General features: G+C 41.6%; 1 protein-coding gene across 11 annotated transcripts in view; it reads left to right on the plus strand.

Annotated features, from left to right (window-relative positions):
• The first annotated feature begins 220 nt into the window (after positions 1 to 220).
• LOC110527697 (R3H domain-containing protein 2) overlaps positions 221 to 15,280 on the plus strand; it is a 78,238-nt gene continuing 63,178 nt past the window's right edge. For 7 of the 11 annotated variants that reach the window (XM_021609146.2, XM_021609149.2, XM_021609147.2 and 4 more), the window contains exon 1: positions 244 to 961. The gene's annotated coding sequence lies outside the window, so the exon portion shown is untranslated. Of the gene's footprint in view, positions 962 to 15,280 lie in introns of all 11 variants that reach the window. The other 4 variants (XM_021609142.2, XM_021609145.2, XM_021609141.2 and 1 more) reach the window with 3 other exon arrangements.

Here is a 15,280-nt window from a genome sequence, read left to right on the forward strand (position 1 = left end):
TGGTTTCTGATAATAGCCTACTATGTAGATATTCAATTTAAAAAAATCTGCCATTTCCAGCTGCAATATTAATTTACAACATTAACAACGTCTACACTGTATTTCTGATGTTAAAGGCGGTCAAGCAGGAACCAATTGGATGCTCGAGGGGGGGGGGGGGGGCGTTCCTGCAAATGCAGGACTGCCCACATGCAGGAACACCCCGAATTGCGGGTCGCAATCACACAGTATTGGAGCCGGAGCCGAAGGGAGCCGAAGGGAATCTCGTTTTTCTTTATTTTATCCAAAGTGTAAGGTTCTCGTTATTTTCATTTTAGAAGTTATTGGATGCGTTCTCTCTGATTTTATCTTCCACGTTCAATGTAGATACCTCTCACGTGTGTGCGGTTTTGAGTCGATTGCGTTTGACAGTGCAGTGGCTTTCACCGTGAGCCAACTCAGCGTTTGGTTAGCCATGGAGCCAACGTTACTAATTAGCTAGCGATTTATTCTTACCATTATTAGTTAGCATTGGGTAAACCATTCGGAGGGTGGTTGACAAGCGGTATCGCTAACTAACCGCATACATATCGGCATTTCTTCAATTGTCTCGTAACCCATGATCTTGTCATCGATATTTTTTTTAGTCGAATTTGTTACGTTAGCTAACGTTGAAGATAATTAGCTAGCTAAAAGGAGCAGGTGAGCTGACACCTTGTTTGACAGCTAAGTTAACGTTACTGTTAGCGCTAGATAATAAGAAAAGGCTAACTTGGTTGCTGCGTATTGTCAGTGTGAACTGTCCGTTTAGCTAGCTAACGTTAAACATTTGGGAACTCAGCACTGCACTAGCAGCTGCTAGCTTACCCTACACTAATGTTAGCCTGTCTGTGTACCAGCAGTAGCTAACGCGTTAGCAGCCTTCAACTCGAAAAAAACACCTATCGAAGAAGCTTTCATTGAGAGAAGACTCATCTAAACGGTAAGCGAGAGTTTTTCAAATCTTCTACCAACCACTGTAAATTAGCTAACTAACTAGCTAGTCTACCTAATGTACTTGCCAGAATATACCGACCCTATCGTGAAGCTATTTTACACTGAGCTGCACTGAAGTCTGAACTCAATCATGGCTACATTAAGACACAATGGAGCTGGTGTGAGATATGGGTTGGAAAACGTACCTCAATGTAGGGATGGGATATGCCACTGTACTCCAAATCGTACCTTTTATCAACACTGCTCTTTAAATACTGCTAGTTTTCCCTGAAAACTGCCCTTTTTGTCCTCATGTTAACTAGCAGTAGCCAACAGCAGCCATTATGAAATTACATGTTGGGTTGAACAACAAATGAGCTGATTGGCTGACACTGCCATTCCAAAATGGTTGCGGTGGCTCCTGCTAGTTAGCATTATGACGAAAAGGGCAGTTTTCCTGGAAAACTAGCAGTATTTCAATCTTCTCGATGTGTCCGTGTGGATGAAGTTAACTTGGAGTACAGTGGCATATCCCATTCCTGCATTGAGGAAAGTTTTCTGACCCATATCTCCTGTCGGCTCCAGTGTATTTAATGTAAACATGATTGCACTCCGAACTCCGTGTATTGGCATGCGGCACTTGGGGTGGACACCCACCTCAATCAATGAGAGAAGATTTGAAATGGACAAGATGGTGGCGGAAACATTGGATTACTTCATGGAGCAAAACATTTATTTCATTTAATAACGTAGCATTTTTTTTCAATTCAAATTAATCCTCTGCAACAAGACATGGAAATTTAGAAGACGTGTTGTCTTCCAAGTCGCTGTGCTATGCTTTACACAAACTACCTTGTAACGGCTGTATGGAAGTGTAGCTATATTTTGTTATGGTCTCAACATATGCACAGTGCCAAGCACTGTGTGTGTGTGTGTGTGTGTTAGTCATTGCCCCTCTACCTGTATTTTTGGGAGAATTGTTGATTTCTGGATGCATTGTTGGATACCCTACATATCATACAGTTTACTAGGAACTGTGTTGTGGGATGGATTGAAAGCTTTACTGGAAATATAGCCTCAGCCTGAGCCTACATGTTTTGGGAAGCACTATTCAAATACTCTTAGTTGTAAAGGGGATCAAATACCCATCATAGACTATACAGCCTAAACTAACGGTACTCCACAATCTGGTTTGAATATCACAGAATAGCATGGTCTATTAGATTAGTTAATGTAGCCAACTTCAGTCCCCCCCCCCCCCCCCCCCCAAACTCATCTTGCCTAATGAGCACATAAGAGATTGGATAGGAAAAGCATGTAGTGCAGATGAATGTACGCTGCTCACTCCCTGTGCAGCAGCAGCATATAGTAAATTGGTGTCAGAATGTTATGGGTGGGGCATGTGGTTTTTAGAGAGTAGCTTGTGTGGTTTTAGGGACAGGCTTGTCTTCAGAAGGTTAACCATTGATTCAACAGTCTGCTCCTAATGAAGCGGCAGTGTGGTGGGAGTTGCCTGCTGTGGCTGCCTGTCTCTGTCATCCACCTCAATTTGCTATTGCACTGGTGGCTGTACCCTAACTATCATTTGGTACATAAACACACGTAAATATGCAGTTTCCCTTATTTGAGCCTGTTTAGTTTAAATTTTTTTGTTGGAACATGAAAAGGCTCAAAAGAGACATCTGATTTTCTATCCTTAGTTTGTACCATGTGTTATCTAGCCACATTTAAAATGTTTATTTTAATTTATAGATGAACTGGTTTGACTAGATTAGACATACAATTGATAGGCCTATAGATGGAAGTTGTATATCATAAATATAATTCTTTGAGATGGTGATTTGATAGCCCTGAGTAATTGTGATTCAAAGTGATGAGTCATCTCATTCTGTTCTACCCTATTCAAAAACACTTACATATTGTGTCTTGCCTATTCTCCCTCTGAATGGCACACAATCCATGTCAAGGCTTAACAACTCTTCTTTAACCTGTCTCCTCCCCTTCATCTACACTGATTTGAAGTGGATTTAACAAGTGACATCAATAAGGGATCATAATATTCACCTGCTCAGTCTGTCATGGAAAGAGCATGTGTCCTAATGTTTTGTATCATATCTATCTGAGAACTAAAAATCACCTAAATTAAAGCTAGACAGGAAGATCTGAAAATACCCATATCAGTGTTAATTTTATGTTTGAGCAAAGAACACAGCATAAGCCATGGCAAAATTAATTGAATTCCATGAAACTTGCTTTAAAACTGCATTTTTCACTCAGCTGCATTGCAAAATGGGAGTAATTGCAGGAAATCAGCTTTAAAAACAGAAATAAAAAAAATCTTGGCTCCATGGATAAATTTGTAGAATTGCAGGAAGTTGGCTTAAAAATGCAACTGTTTCTATAACTTTTTGATCTGGATAAAATCCTGGGGTAGATTCACCGCCATAGAACCCTATCCCTACTCATCAGTTTGTCTACCTGAGATCTGCTTCTGTGTTTGCAGCAGCAGCGGCAGTGGAGATGGTGGCTTTTTCTAGAGAGACGTGAAGAGATATTTATAGATCTTTGCCTGAGCACAGATCTGGTGCTACTGCTGCTTCTCTCTTTCTCCTCCTCTTTCCCCCCTCTCTCTATTCATCCTCTCCCTCCCTCTCCTTCTATCTACCCCCTCGATTTATCTGTGTATCTCTCCTTCTCGCTGTCTTTCCCTCCACGCCTTGTTAGATGTATATAATCCTTCCACTGCTTGCTAGATGTAAATAATTGATCAGACCTGGAGGCTGGGAGGGAATAGGTGACTGGTTGCAGGGCTCTGGGTCCAGGTTTACATTGGGCGTGTGTGTGTTGGTTGCATGGCTGTGGGTCCAGACTGGATCAGACCTGCCATTGCTGTCAGTAGCTCGACTTCCATCCAATTGAGGACAAATTTGAATGCGAATATTCTAAAATCTGTATGAAAACAATATGCACATTGTCCCACAAGATGTTTCCATCAATTGTACTTTTTTGCGGATGAAAAGCTGTGCGTGATGATGTAGTGCACATGAAAATAACTTTTTAAATTCACATGTATGGAATTTACAAAATACAAGTTACTGGTTTTATCCCCAAAAAAGATTGTGTTATATAGCGACTGTTCCCACTCTGGTCTTGGCACGTGTGCTCTTGCCAACAGCTCCACAGATACAGTGCAGGTATAGCCTACATGATGACATTGTTATGGACAAAGTAGCAAGATCATTTTTTTTTGTCAAACTGCAGTCAAGAATCGATCATCATGTCACCAGAATAAGACCCTCAATATTTATTGGAAAGGAGCATCATCACTGTGCACTTTCACCACCCTGTGAAGTATATCACTTATTTAATCTGTAATTTTTAGCCTAATAAACTGCATGCTTTCCCAAATCGTAGGGGGAGGACCCCACAACATATGTTGGCATATGGCGTGACTCCAAGTTACTTTGGTATGATGGTTATTATATAAATATTTCACAAAATAATTTCTCACCGCCAATTCTAGCAATTCTATTTTACAGGCAGATTGTCTAGCATTGTCTAGCATATTTTATTTTGTCGACATTTGGTAAGTTTACAGACATTAGCTGTTTCAGTCAGGCCTGTCGTGACATTATTTTATTCAGTCAACATGTACTTTTATCGCAGAAAAAGGTTGGGGGGGGGGGGGGGGGAACTGGTTTGTGCTGCAAAGGAGAGGATTGAGGCAGCAAACCACTCACTGGGAGAAGACATGAACCAGTATCGATGGGGAGAGAAACTGGATCATCAGTCATCACTATTAGAGCTGATATTTCAGTCACAAGATGTCCAAACAAAAGCACGCAATAAATCCATTGTTGTGAGATGTATACATTTGGGGCAGCAGGTTTTTTTTTAAATTTTGGAATATTGATAAGTGGCAGTTGATGTCAAGTGCGCGTTGTCTCTGCTAATTTAGGTTAAAACACTTAACAGACTAGATTGATCACTATTGAACACAAGGGCAAGTGGCAACTCGATAAAGGGGTTATGGGCCATGTGTTTGGTTTGAGATTCAGCCTGTGACTACATTTGATAGAACGTCATAGCCCCCTAGCGTTCATACGGAACTGGACTATCATACGCAATAGGACCAAAATCTGCACGTGGAGTTGTAATGTTTTGATTTTGTTTGAATTAAGCAACAATATTGTACATTTTAACTAGCCTAAAATTTGCCATATTTTTGTCATGAGAGCGTGTGCGCATGCATGCATACATAACGGTGTCTGCATGTGAGAGAGGTGCATGCAGTTCATACTAGAGGTCGACCGATTTAATCGGAATGGCTGAATAATTAGGGCCGATTTCAAGTTTTCAAAACAATCGGTAATCGGTATTTTTGGACACCGATTTGCCTTTTTTTATTTTATTATTATTATTATTATAATATATATATATTTTACACCTTTTATTTAACAAGGCAAGTCAGTTAAGAACATATTCTTATTTTCAATGACGGCCTAGGAACGGTGGGTTAACTGCCTCGTTCAGGGGCAGAACGACAGATTTTTACCATGTCAGCTCAGGGATTCGTTTTGCAACCTTCCGGTTACTAGTCCAACGCTCTAACCACCTGCCTTACATTGCACTCCACGAGGAGTCTGCGTGGCAGGCTTGATTACCTGTTACGCGAGGGCAGCAAGAAGCCAAGGTAAGTTGCTTGCTAGCATTAAACTTATCTTATAAAAAAACAATAAATCTTAACATAATCACTAGTTAACTACACATGGTTGATGATATTACTATGTTATCTAGCGTGTCCTGCGTTGCATATAATTGATGCAGAGCCTGTTAATTTCTCATTGAATCACAGCCTACTTCGACAAACGTGTGATGATTTAACAAGCGCGTTTGCGAAGAAAATCACTGTTGTTGCACCAACCATAAACATAAATGCCTTTCTTTAAAATCAATACACAAGTATATATTTTTTAACCTGCATATTTAGTTAATATTGCCTGCCAACATGAATTTCTTATAACTATGGAAATTGTCACTTCTCTTGCGTTCCGTGCAAGTATATGCAGCAGTTTGGGCAGCCTGGCTCATTGCGAACTGTGTGAAGTCCATTTATTCCTAACAAAGGCCATAATTATTTTGCCAGAATTGTACATAATTATGGCATAACAATGTAACAGCAATATTTAGACTTAGGGATGCCATCTGTTAGATAAAATATGGAACAATTCCGTATTTCACTGAAAGAATAAACGTTTTATTTTCAAAATGATAGTTTCCGGATTTGACCATATTAATGACCTAAGGCTCGTATTTCTGTGTGTTATGTTATAATTAAGTCTATGATTTGATAGAAGCATTCTGACTGAGCAGCGGCAGGCTCGTAAGCATTCATTCAAACAGCACTTTCGTGCGTTTGCCAGCAGCTCTTCGCAATGCTTCAAGCATTGCGCTGTTTATGACTTCAAGCCTATCAACTCCCGAGATTAGGCTGGTGTAACCGATGTGAAATGGCTATCTAGTTAGCGCTAATAGCATTTCAAACGTCACTTGCTCTGAGACTTGGAGTAGTTGTTCCCCTTGATCTGCAAGGGCCGCGGCTTTTGTGGAGCAATGGGTAACGATGCTTCGAGGGTGGCGGTTGTCGATGTGTTCCTGGTTCGAGCCCAGGTAGGGGCGAGGAGAGGGACGGAAGCTATACTGTTACACTGGCAATACTAAAGTGCCTATAAGAACATCCAATAGTCAAAGGTATATGAAATACAAATGGTATAGAGAGAAATATTCCTATAATAACTACAACCTAAAACTTCTTACCTGGGAATATTAAAGACTCATGTTAAAATGAACCACCAGCTTTCATATGTTCATAAGCTTTCATAGCTTTCTTACATGGCACATATTGCACTTTTACTTTGTTCTCCAACACTTTGTTTTTGCATTATTTAAACCAAATTGAACATGTTTCATTATTTATTTGAGGATAAATTGATTTGATGTATTATATTAAGTTAAAATAAGTGTTTGTTCAGTATTGTTGTAATTGTCATTATTACAAATAAATAAATACATTTAAAAAAGATAATCGGCTGAGTAATCGGTATTGGCTTTTTTGGCCCTCCAATAATTGGTATCGGTGTTGAAAAATCATAATCGGTCGACCTCTAGTTCATACCTGTGTGTGCGCGAGAGAGTGTTAGACCTGGGTGGTATCCAGATTGTCTTCCAACCGACCTTGTGCCATACCGGCATATTCGGTAATACCGGCACTGAACACAAGGGGTTCTTAAAAAAAAAAAACTGAGCCTTTGCTCCAAAGGTTAGCAGTGCTAACAAATGCATATAAAATGCAATAGAGCATGCTAACTAAATGCTAATGAGTGCATTGCAAACAATTTATATAGTGTCTGACCTAAAGTATTTGCAGGACAGACATCCCAGCTCATATTTATACAAGTAACCAAAAAATGATTTGCTGTTACCAAGCAATGCTTGGTTTTGGAAGAAGCCCACCACTAAATAGCATGTTATCAGCATGTTAAATGTGCAACTGTTGGGGAAAAAATTCTAGACCACCTTTACCTACATACCCCAACCAGAAGCCATGGATTACAGGCAACATCCACACTGAGCTAAAGGCTAGAGCTGCCACTTTCAAGGAGCGGGACTCTAACCCAGAAGCTTATAAGAAATCCTGCTATGCCCTTCGACGATCCATAAAACAGGCAAAGCATCAAAACAGGACTAAGATCGAATCATACTACATCGGCTCTGACGCTCGTCGAATGTGGCAGGGCCTGCAAGCCATTGCAGATTACAAAGGGAAGCACAGCCAAGAGCTGCCCAGTGACACATGCCAACAGACAAGCTAAACTACTTCTATGCTTGCTACGAGGCATGTAACACTGAAACATGCTTGGGAGCATCAGCTGGAAGACTGTGTGATCATTCTCTCCTCAGCCGATATAAGTAAGACCTTAAGACAGGTTAACATTCACAAGGCCGCAGGGCCAGACGGATTACCAGGACGTGAACTCCGAGCATGCGCTGACCAACTGGCAAGTCTCTTCACTGCCATTTTCAACCTCTCCCTGTCTGAGTCTGTAATACCAACATGTTTTTTAAGCAGACCACCATAGTGCCTGTGCCCAAGAACACTAAGGTAACCTGCCTAAATGACTACCGACCTGTAGCACTCACGTCTGTAGCCATGAAGTGCTTTGAAAGGCTGGTCATGGCTCACTTCAACACCATTATCCCAGAAACTGTAGACCCACTACAGTTTGCATACCGACCAACAGATCCACAGATGATGCAATCTCTATTGCACTCCGCACTGCCCTTTCCCACCTGGATAAAAGGAACACCTATGTGAGAATGCTATTCATTGACTACAGCTTAGCATTCAACACCATAGTGCCCTCAAAGCTTACCACTTTGTATGATATGTATGATTTTCTCCTTCCTTTTGAGCCCACGGCAAGAAGGCACCAGAGCCTACCGTTATAATGGGTTCTCTCTAGATAACACAGTACATGGAAAGCATGAGGTGTGGCTAACATTTGCAAGCTTGAGCTAGCATACACACTCCGTACCACAGAGTAGATCCTCCATATGACATTGAGAAATAGTGCATTGTAGGTAGTTTAGAAGATATCTGGAAATAAGTGAATAAATATGTAATAACGCAAAAACATAACTGTTTGTTCTACACTAACTTTTGTCTGAAAATTAAATGTACATTTTACTCTACTACGTTACCCACTCCAGTCAGCAGATGGCGGTGTGGGAATTTAAGGCAATGCTGTTGGTGTGATGTAAAATCTAGTGGACGGAACGCTTCTTTCAACAGCAGCAACAGTTTGTCCGCCACCTCGGTAGCTTGCTAGCCAAAATAGCCAAACCAATAAAGCTCTTTAGATGCTTTAGTGTATATTAGCCACGGTGTTTTAAACCCTCGTCTGTCGTCTAGTTAGTTATCCGATTTAAATTCATATTTACGGTGTTGTTGTTATTAGTCAGCTAGCGGGCTGGTTAAGTTAGCAATGACCTAGCTAGCTAACATCCTCGACCATGCGGTCACTAAACTACTCTCCTCCTGCTAAAGAAGAGGACGGAGGAAGAGGATATCACAGTAAAACAAGAAATAGAGTGAGGCTGTTACAGTTCAAAATTAAGACGCGTTGAGTGAAAGAAGGATTTTACTGTAAAAGAAGTGGAGGATGTAGTTTATGGAGTGAAAGAGGAGGAGGGGGAGATGATTGTTACATGGATAAAGGAGGAAGAAGAGGAGGAAACTGGATATCTGGGGCCCGTTTCCAAAACACATTTTAAGGCATCCAATGATGAACTTCGCCGTATGATGGTTTTGAGTACTGCACTTTGTGACATCAGATGATGTAAGAAGGGCTTTATAAATACACTGCTCAAAAAAATAAAGGGAACTCCAAGTCAATCACACTTCTGTGAAATCAAACTGTCCACTTAGGAAGCAACACTGATTGACAATAAATTTCACATGCTGTTGTGCAAATGGACTAGACAACAGGTGGAAATTATAGGCAATTAGCAAGACACCCCCAAAAAGGAGTGGTTCTGCAGGTGGTGACCACAGACCACTTCTCAGTTCCTATGCTTCCTGGCTGATGTTTTGGTCACTTTTGAATGCTGCCGGTGCTTTCACTCTAGTGGTAGCATGAGACGGAGTCTACAACCCACACAAGTGGCTCAGGTAGTGCAGCTCATCCAGGATGGCACATCAATGCGAGCTGTGGCAAGAAGGTTTGCTGTGTCTGTCAGCGTAGTGTCCAGAGCATGGAGGTGCTACCAGGAGACAGGCCAGTACATCAGGAGACATACACTTAGGTTGGAGTCATTAAAACTCCGACTTTGTGCAAGGAGGAGCAGGAGGAGCACTGCCAGAGCCCTGCAAAATGACCTCCAGCAGGCCACAAATGTGCATGTGTCTGCTCAAACGGTCAGAAACGGACTCCATGAGGGTGGTATGAGGGCCCGATGTCCACAGATGGGGGGTTGTGCTTACAGCCCAACACCGTGCAGGACGTTTGGCATTTGCCAGAGAACACCAAGATTGGCAAATTCGCCACTGGCGCCCTGTGCTCTTCACAGATGAAAGCAGGTTCACACTGAGCACATGTGAGAGACGTGACAGAGTCTGGAGACGCCGTGGAGAACGTTCTGCTGCCTGCAACATCCTCCAGCTTGCCGGTGGGTCAGTCATGGTGTCGGGTGGCATTTCTTTGGGGGGGGCGCACAGCACTCCATGTGCTCGCCAGAGGTAGCCTGACTGCCATTAGGTACCGAGATGAGATCCTCAGACCCCTTGTGAGACCATATGCTGGTGCGGTTGGCCCTGGGTTCCTCCTAATGCAAGACCATGCAAGACCTCATGTGGCTGAAGTGTGTCAGCAGTTCCTGCAAGAGGAAGGCATTGATGCTATGGACTGGCCCGCCCGTTCCCCAGACCTGAATCCAATTGAGCACATCTGGGACATCATGTCTCGCTCCATCCACCAAAGCCACGTTGCACCACAGACTGTCCAGGAGTTGGCGGATGCTTTAGTCCAGGTCTGGGAGGAGATCCCCCAGGAGACCATCCGCCACCTCATCAGGAGCATGCCCAGGCGTTGTAGGGAGGTCATACAGGCACGGAGGCCACACACACTACTGAGCGTCATTTTGACTTGTTTGAAGGACATTACATCAAAGTTGGATCAGCCTGTAGTGTGGTTTTCCACTTTAATTTTGATTGTGACTCCAAATCCAGACCTCCATGCGTTGATAAATTTGATTTCCATTGATAAGTTTTGTGTGATTTTGTTGTCAGCACATTACACTATGTAAAGAAAAAAGTATTTAATAAGAATATTTCATTCATTCTGATCTAGGATGTGTTATTTTAGTGTTCCCTTTATTTTTTTGAGCAGTGTACATTTGATTGATTGGTGAACAATCTAAGGACCCTGGGAGTAAACACCTCCCTCTGCAACTGGATCCTGGACTTCCTGACAGGCCACCCCCAGGTGGTAAGGGTAGTTAACAACACATCCGCAACGATGATCCTCAATAAGTGGGCCCCTCAGTTGGTGTGTGCTCAGTCCCTCTACTCCCTTTTCACTCATGACTGCACGACTCCAAGACCACCATTAAGTTAGCTGATGACACAACAGCTGTAGGCCTGATCACCGATAACGATGAGACAGCCTATAGGGAGGAGGTGTGAGACCTGACCGTGTGGTGCAAGGACAACAATCTCTCCCTCAACGTGACCAAGACAAAGGAGATGATTGTGGATTACAGTAAAGGGAGGACCGAGCACGCCCCCATTCTCATCGATGGGGCTGTAGTGGAGCAGGTTGAAAGCTTCTAGTTCCTTGGCGTCCACATCACCAACAAACTAACATGGTCCAAGCACTACAAGACAGTCGTGATGATGGCACGACAAAACGTATTCCCCCTCAGGAGACTGAAAATATTTGTCATGGGCTCTACAGCTGCACCATCGAGAGCATCCTGACAGGTTGCATCACTGCCTGGAATGGCAACTGCTCGGCCTCCAACCGCAAGGCACTACAGAGGGTGGTGCGTATTAGAGGTCGACTGATTATGATTTTTCAAAACCGATACCGATTATTGGAGTACCAAACAAAGCAGATACCGATTAATCTGCCGATTTTTATTTATTTGTATTAATGACAATTACAACAATACTGAATGAACACTTATTTTAACTTAATATAATACATCAATAAAATCAATTTAGCCTCAAATAATGAAACATGTTCAATTTGGTTTAAATAATGCAAAAACAAAGTGTTGGAGAAGAAAGTAAAAGTGCAATATTTGCCATGTAAGAAAGCTAACGTTTAAGTTCCTTGCGCAGAACATGAGAACATATGAAAGCTGGTGGTCCCTTTTAACATGAGTCTTCAATATTCCCTGGTAAGAAGTTTTAGGTTGTAGTTATTATCGTAATTATAGGACTATTTCTCTCTATACCATTTGTATTTCATTAACCTTTGACTATTGGATGTTCTTATAGGCACTTTAGTATTGCCAGTGTAACAGTATAGCTTCCGTCCCTATCCTCGCTCGAATCAGGAACACAACGACAACAGCCACCCTCGAAGCAGCGTTACCCATGCAGAGCAAGGGGAACAACCACTCCAAGGCTCAGAGCGAGCGAGTGACGTTTGAAACGCTATTAGCCCGCGCTAACTAGCCAGCCATTTCACTTCGGTTACACCAGCCTCATCTTGGGAGTTGATATGCTTGAAGTCATAAACAGCGCAATGCTTGACGCACAACGAAGAGCTGCTGGCAAAACGCACTAAAGTGCTGTTTGAAAGAATGTTTACGCGCCTGCTTCTGCCTACCACCACTCAGTCAGATACTTAGATACTTGTATGCTCACTCCGATTATACACGCTAGATAATATCTAGTAATATCATCAACCATGTGTAGTTAACTAGTGATTATGATTGATTGTTTTTTATAAGATAAGTTTAATGCTAGCTAGCAACTTACCTTGGCTTACTGCATCCACGTAATAGGCAGTCTCCTTGTGGAGCCGGGGCCGAGTTTCCTGCCTTCCAGGACCTCTATACTAGGCGGTGTCAGAGGAAGGTCCTAAAAATTGTCAGACTCCAGCCACCTTTGTCACTCCGTTTTCTCTGCTACCGCATGGCAAGCGGTACAGGAGTGCCAAGTCTAGGTCCAAATGGCTTCAAAACAACTTCCAAGCCATAAGACTCCTGAACATCTAATCAAATGGCTACCCAGACAATATTTTCATTGACCCTCCCCTCTGGAACGCTGCTGCTACTCTGTTATTATCTATGCATAGGCGCTTTAATACCTCTACCTACGTGTACTTATAACCTCGACACCCGCACATTGACTCTGTACTGGTACCCCCTGTATATAGCCCCGCTATTGTTATTAAATGCTGCTCTTTAATAATTTGTTATTCTTATCTGACTTTTGTTTGTTATTTTCTTAACTGCATTGTTGGTTAAGGGCTTGTAAGTAAGCATTGTATTCGGCGCATCTGACAAATACAATTAGATTTTATTTAAATTAGAAGAAATTTATGCACAACTGCAGAGAATTTAGCACATTTTATACAGTTAAAGTGGATCTGACAGCGTTTTAACTATGCAAATATTTAACAAACAGACAGCATGTAAGTAAAACATATCATATTCCCAGTTTATGCTACGAAACCAACTTTATAAGTGGTTTTAAAAATAGATTCTAATTGACTCAATTCCATGACGTACAGTAAGACATTGTTTGCAGAATAGGTAGATGCAGTTCAATGCATGAGTAATATAGTTCCCCAATACAATTCTTAGTAGTCCAAAAAATACTGCTATCAGGTTGTAAATCACAGCTGGCCTGGTGTATCGTTTGCTTCCTCCACCCATTCAGGATTCACTGTTTTAGTTTCAGTTTTCAGACAAGTGAAGAAGCCGAATGTGGAGGTCCTGGGCTGGCGTGGTTACACGTGGTCTGTGGTTGTGATGCCGGTTGGACGTGCTGCCAGGTTCTCTAAAACAATGTTGAATGCAGCTTATGGTAGAGAAATGAACATGCAATTCTCTGGCAACAGCTCTGGTGGACGTTTATTCATGCCAATTGCACCCTCCCTCAAAACTTGAGACATCTTTGGCATTGTTGAATGATAACTGCACTTTTTTAAAGTGGCCTTTTGTTGTCCCAAGCACAAGGTGCATCTGTGTAGTGTCCAGACTGTTTAATCCGCTCGTTGATATGCCAGTTGTTAGGTGGATGAATTATCGTTGCAAAGGAGAAATGCTCACTAAAAGGGTGTAAACAAATTTGTGCACATAGTATGAGGGGAAATAAGCTTTTTGTGCGTATGGAACATATTTGGTATTTTTTTTATTTCAGCTCATGAAACACTTTACATGTTGCTTTTATTTTTGTAGAAGGTAAATAAAAAATCCAAACTGTTCCATGAATCAATACCGGTATATAGTCAAATATGGTATATTGCCCAGCCCTATGTTACGCTGCATGTGGACATTGCACAAATATGGACAGCTTGAGTGTAGATGCATTTATTAACACAAGATTTTTGGGCCAAAGACAAAAAATGATGCTGTAAATTGGCTATCATAGTGATTTACAGCATGTTAACACTTCCCTAGAAAATCAAAATAAGTTGTTTGGAGTACAACCACAGAACAAGGAGAATAAATATCTTTGATACAACTTCAGCTGTCCCAGAACTAGTATGGCATTCTATTTTTATGGTCTATTAGGATTTGGCTGTCTAACCACACATTGACATACACAGCTCTCTGGGTGAGGTTCTGTCTTCTGTGCTCAAGTGGGTGATGAAGTCCATTCCTACTATTTAATGCAGAGGTCTCCAACCTTCTCTAGCTCTTTTCCATGTCCTTAGTGCACTACTTTCTCTTGTACACTCTTTTCTACCTAATATACCTGGGTAAAATAAAGATCAATAAACAACTCTGGAGGGGGGCAAAACAATTTGAATTCACACCCCCAAAATTGTTTTGTTTTCCCTGGTTTTAGACTTTTTTGTTAAATTACAATTGTTCATATAGACAATTGGATGTTCTGATTCCATGTCAATGCACAACTCAGACTACCAATTTTTTTTTTTTTTAGGTTTTCAAAGAAAACTAACATACAGTTGAAAGTCAGAAGTTTACATACGTTTTAAACTCAGTTTTTCACAATTCCTGACATTTAATCCTAGTAAAAATGCCCTGTCTGAGGTCAGTTAGGATCAACACCTTATTTTAAGGATGTGAAATGTCAAGGGGGTTGAGAACTTCCGCAAGCCACTGTACATACAGTTGAAGTTCACATACACTTAGGTTGGAGTCATTAAAACTAGTTTTTGAACCACTCCACAAATTTCTTGTTATCAAACTATACTTTTGGCAAGTCAGTTAGGACATCTACTTTGTGCATGACACGAGTAATATTTACAAAAATTGTTTACAGATGATTATTTCAGGTTTACCTGTGGTTCATCCTTGGGAGCAATTTTCAAATGCCTGAAGGTACCACGTTCATCTGTACAAACAATAGTATGCAAGTAAAAACACCATGGGACCACGCAGTCGTCATACTGCTCAGGAAGGAAACGCGTTCTGTCTCCTAGAGATGAATGTACTTTGGTGCGAAAAGTGCAATTCAATTCCAGAACAACAGCAAAGGACCTTGTGAAGATGCTGGAAGAAACAGGTACAAAGTATCTATATCCACAGTGAAACGAGTCCTATATAGACATATCCTGAAAGG

Source organism: Oncorhynchus mykiss, chromosome 7 (genome assembly GCF_013265735.2).
Source record: "Oncorhynchus mykiss isolate Arlee chromosome 7, USDA_OmykA_1.1, whole genome shotgun sequence".
In the NCBI taxonomy this organism is placed as follows: Eukaryota; Metazoa; Chordata; class Actinopteri; order Salmoniformes; family Salmonidae; genus Oncorhynchus; species Oncorhynchus mykiss.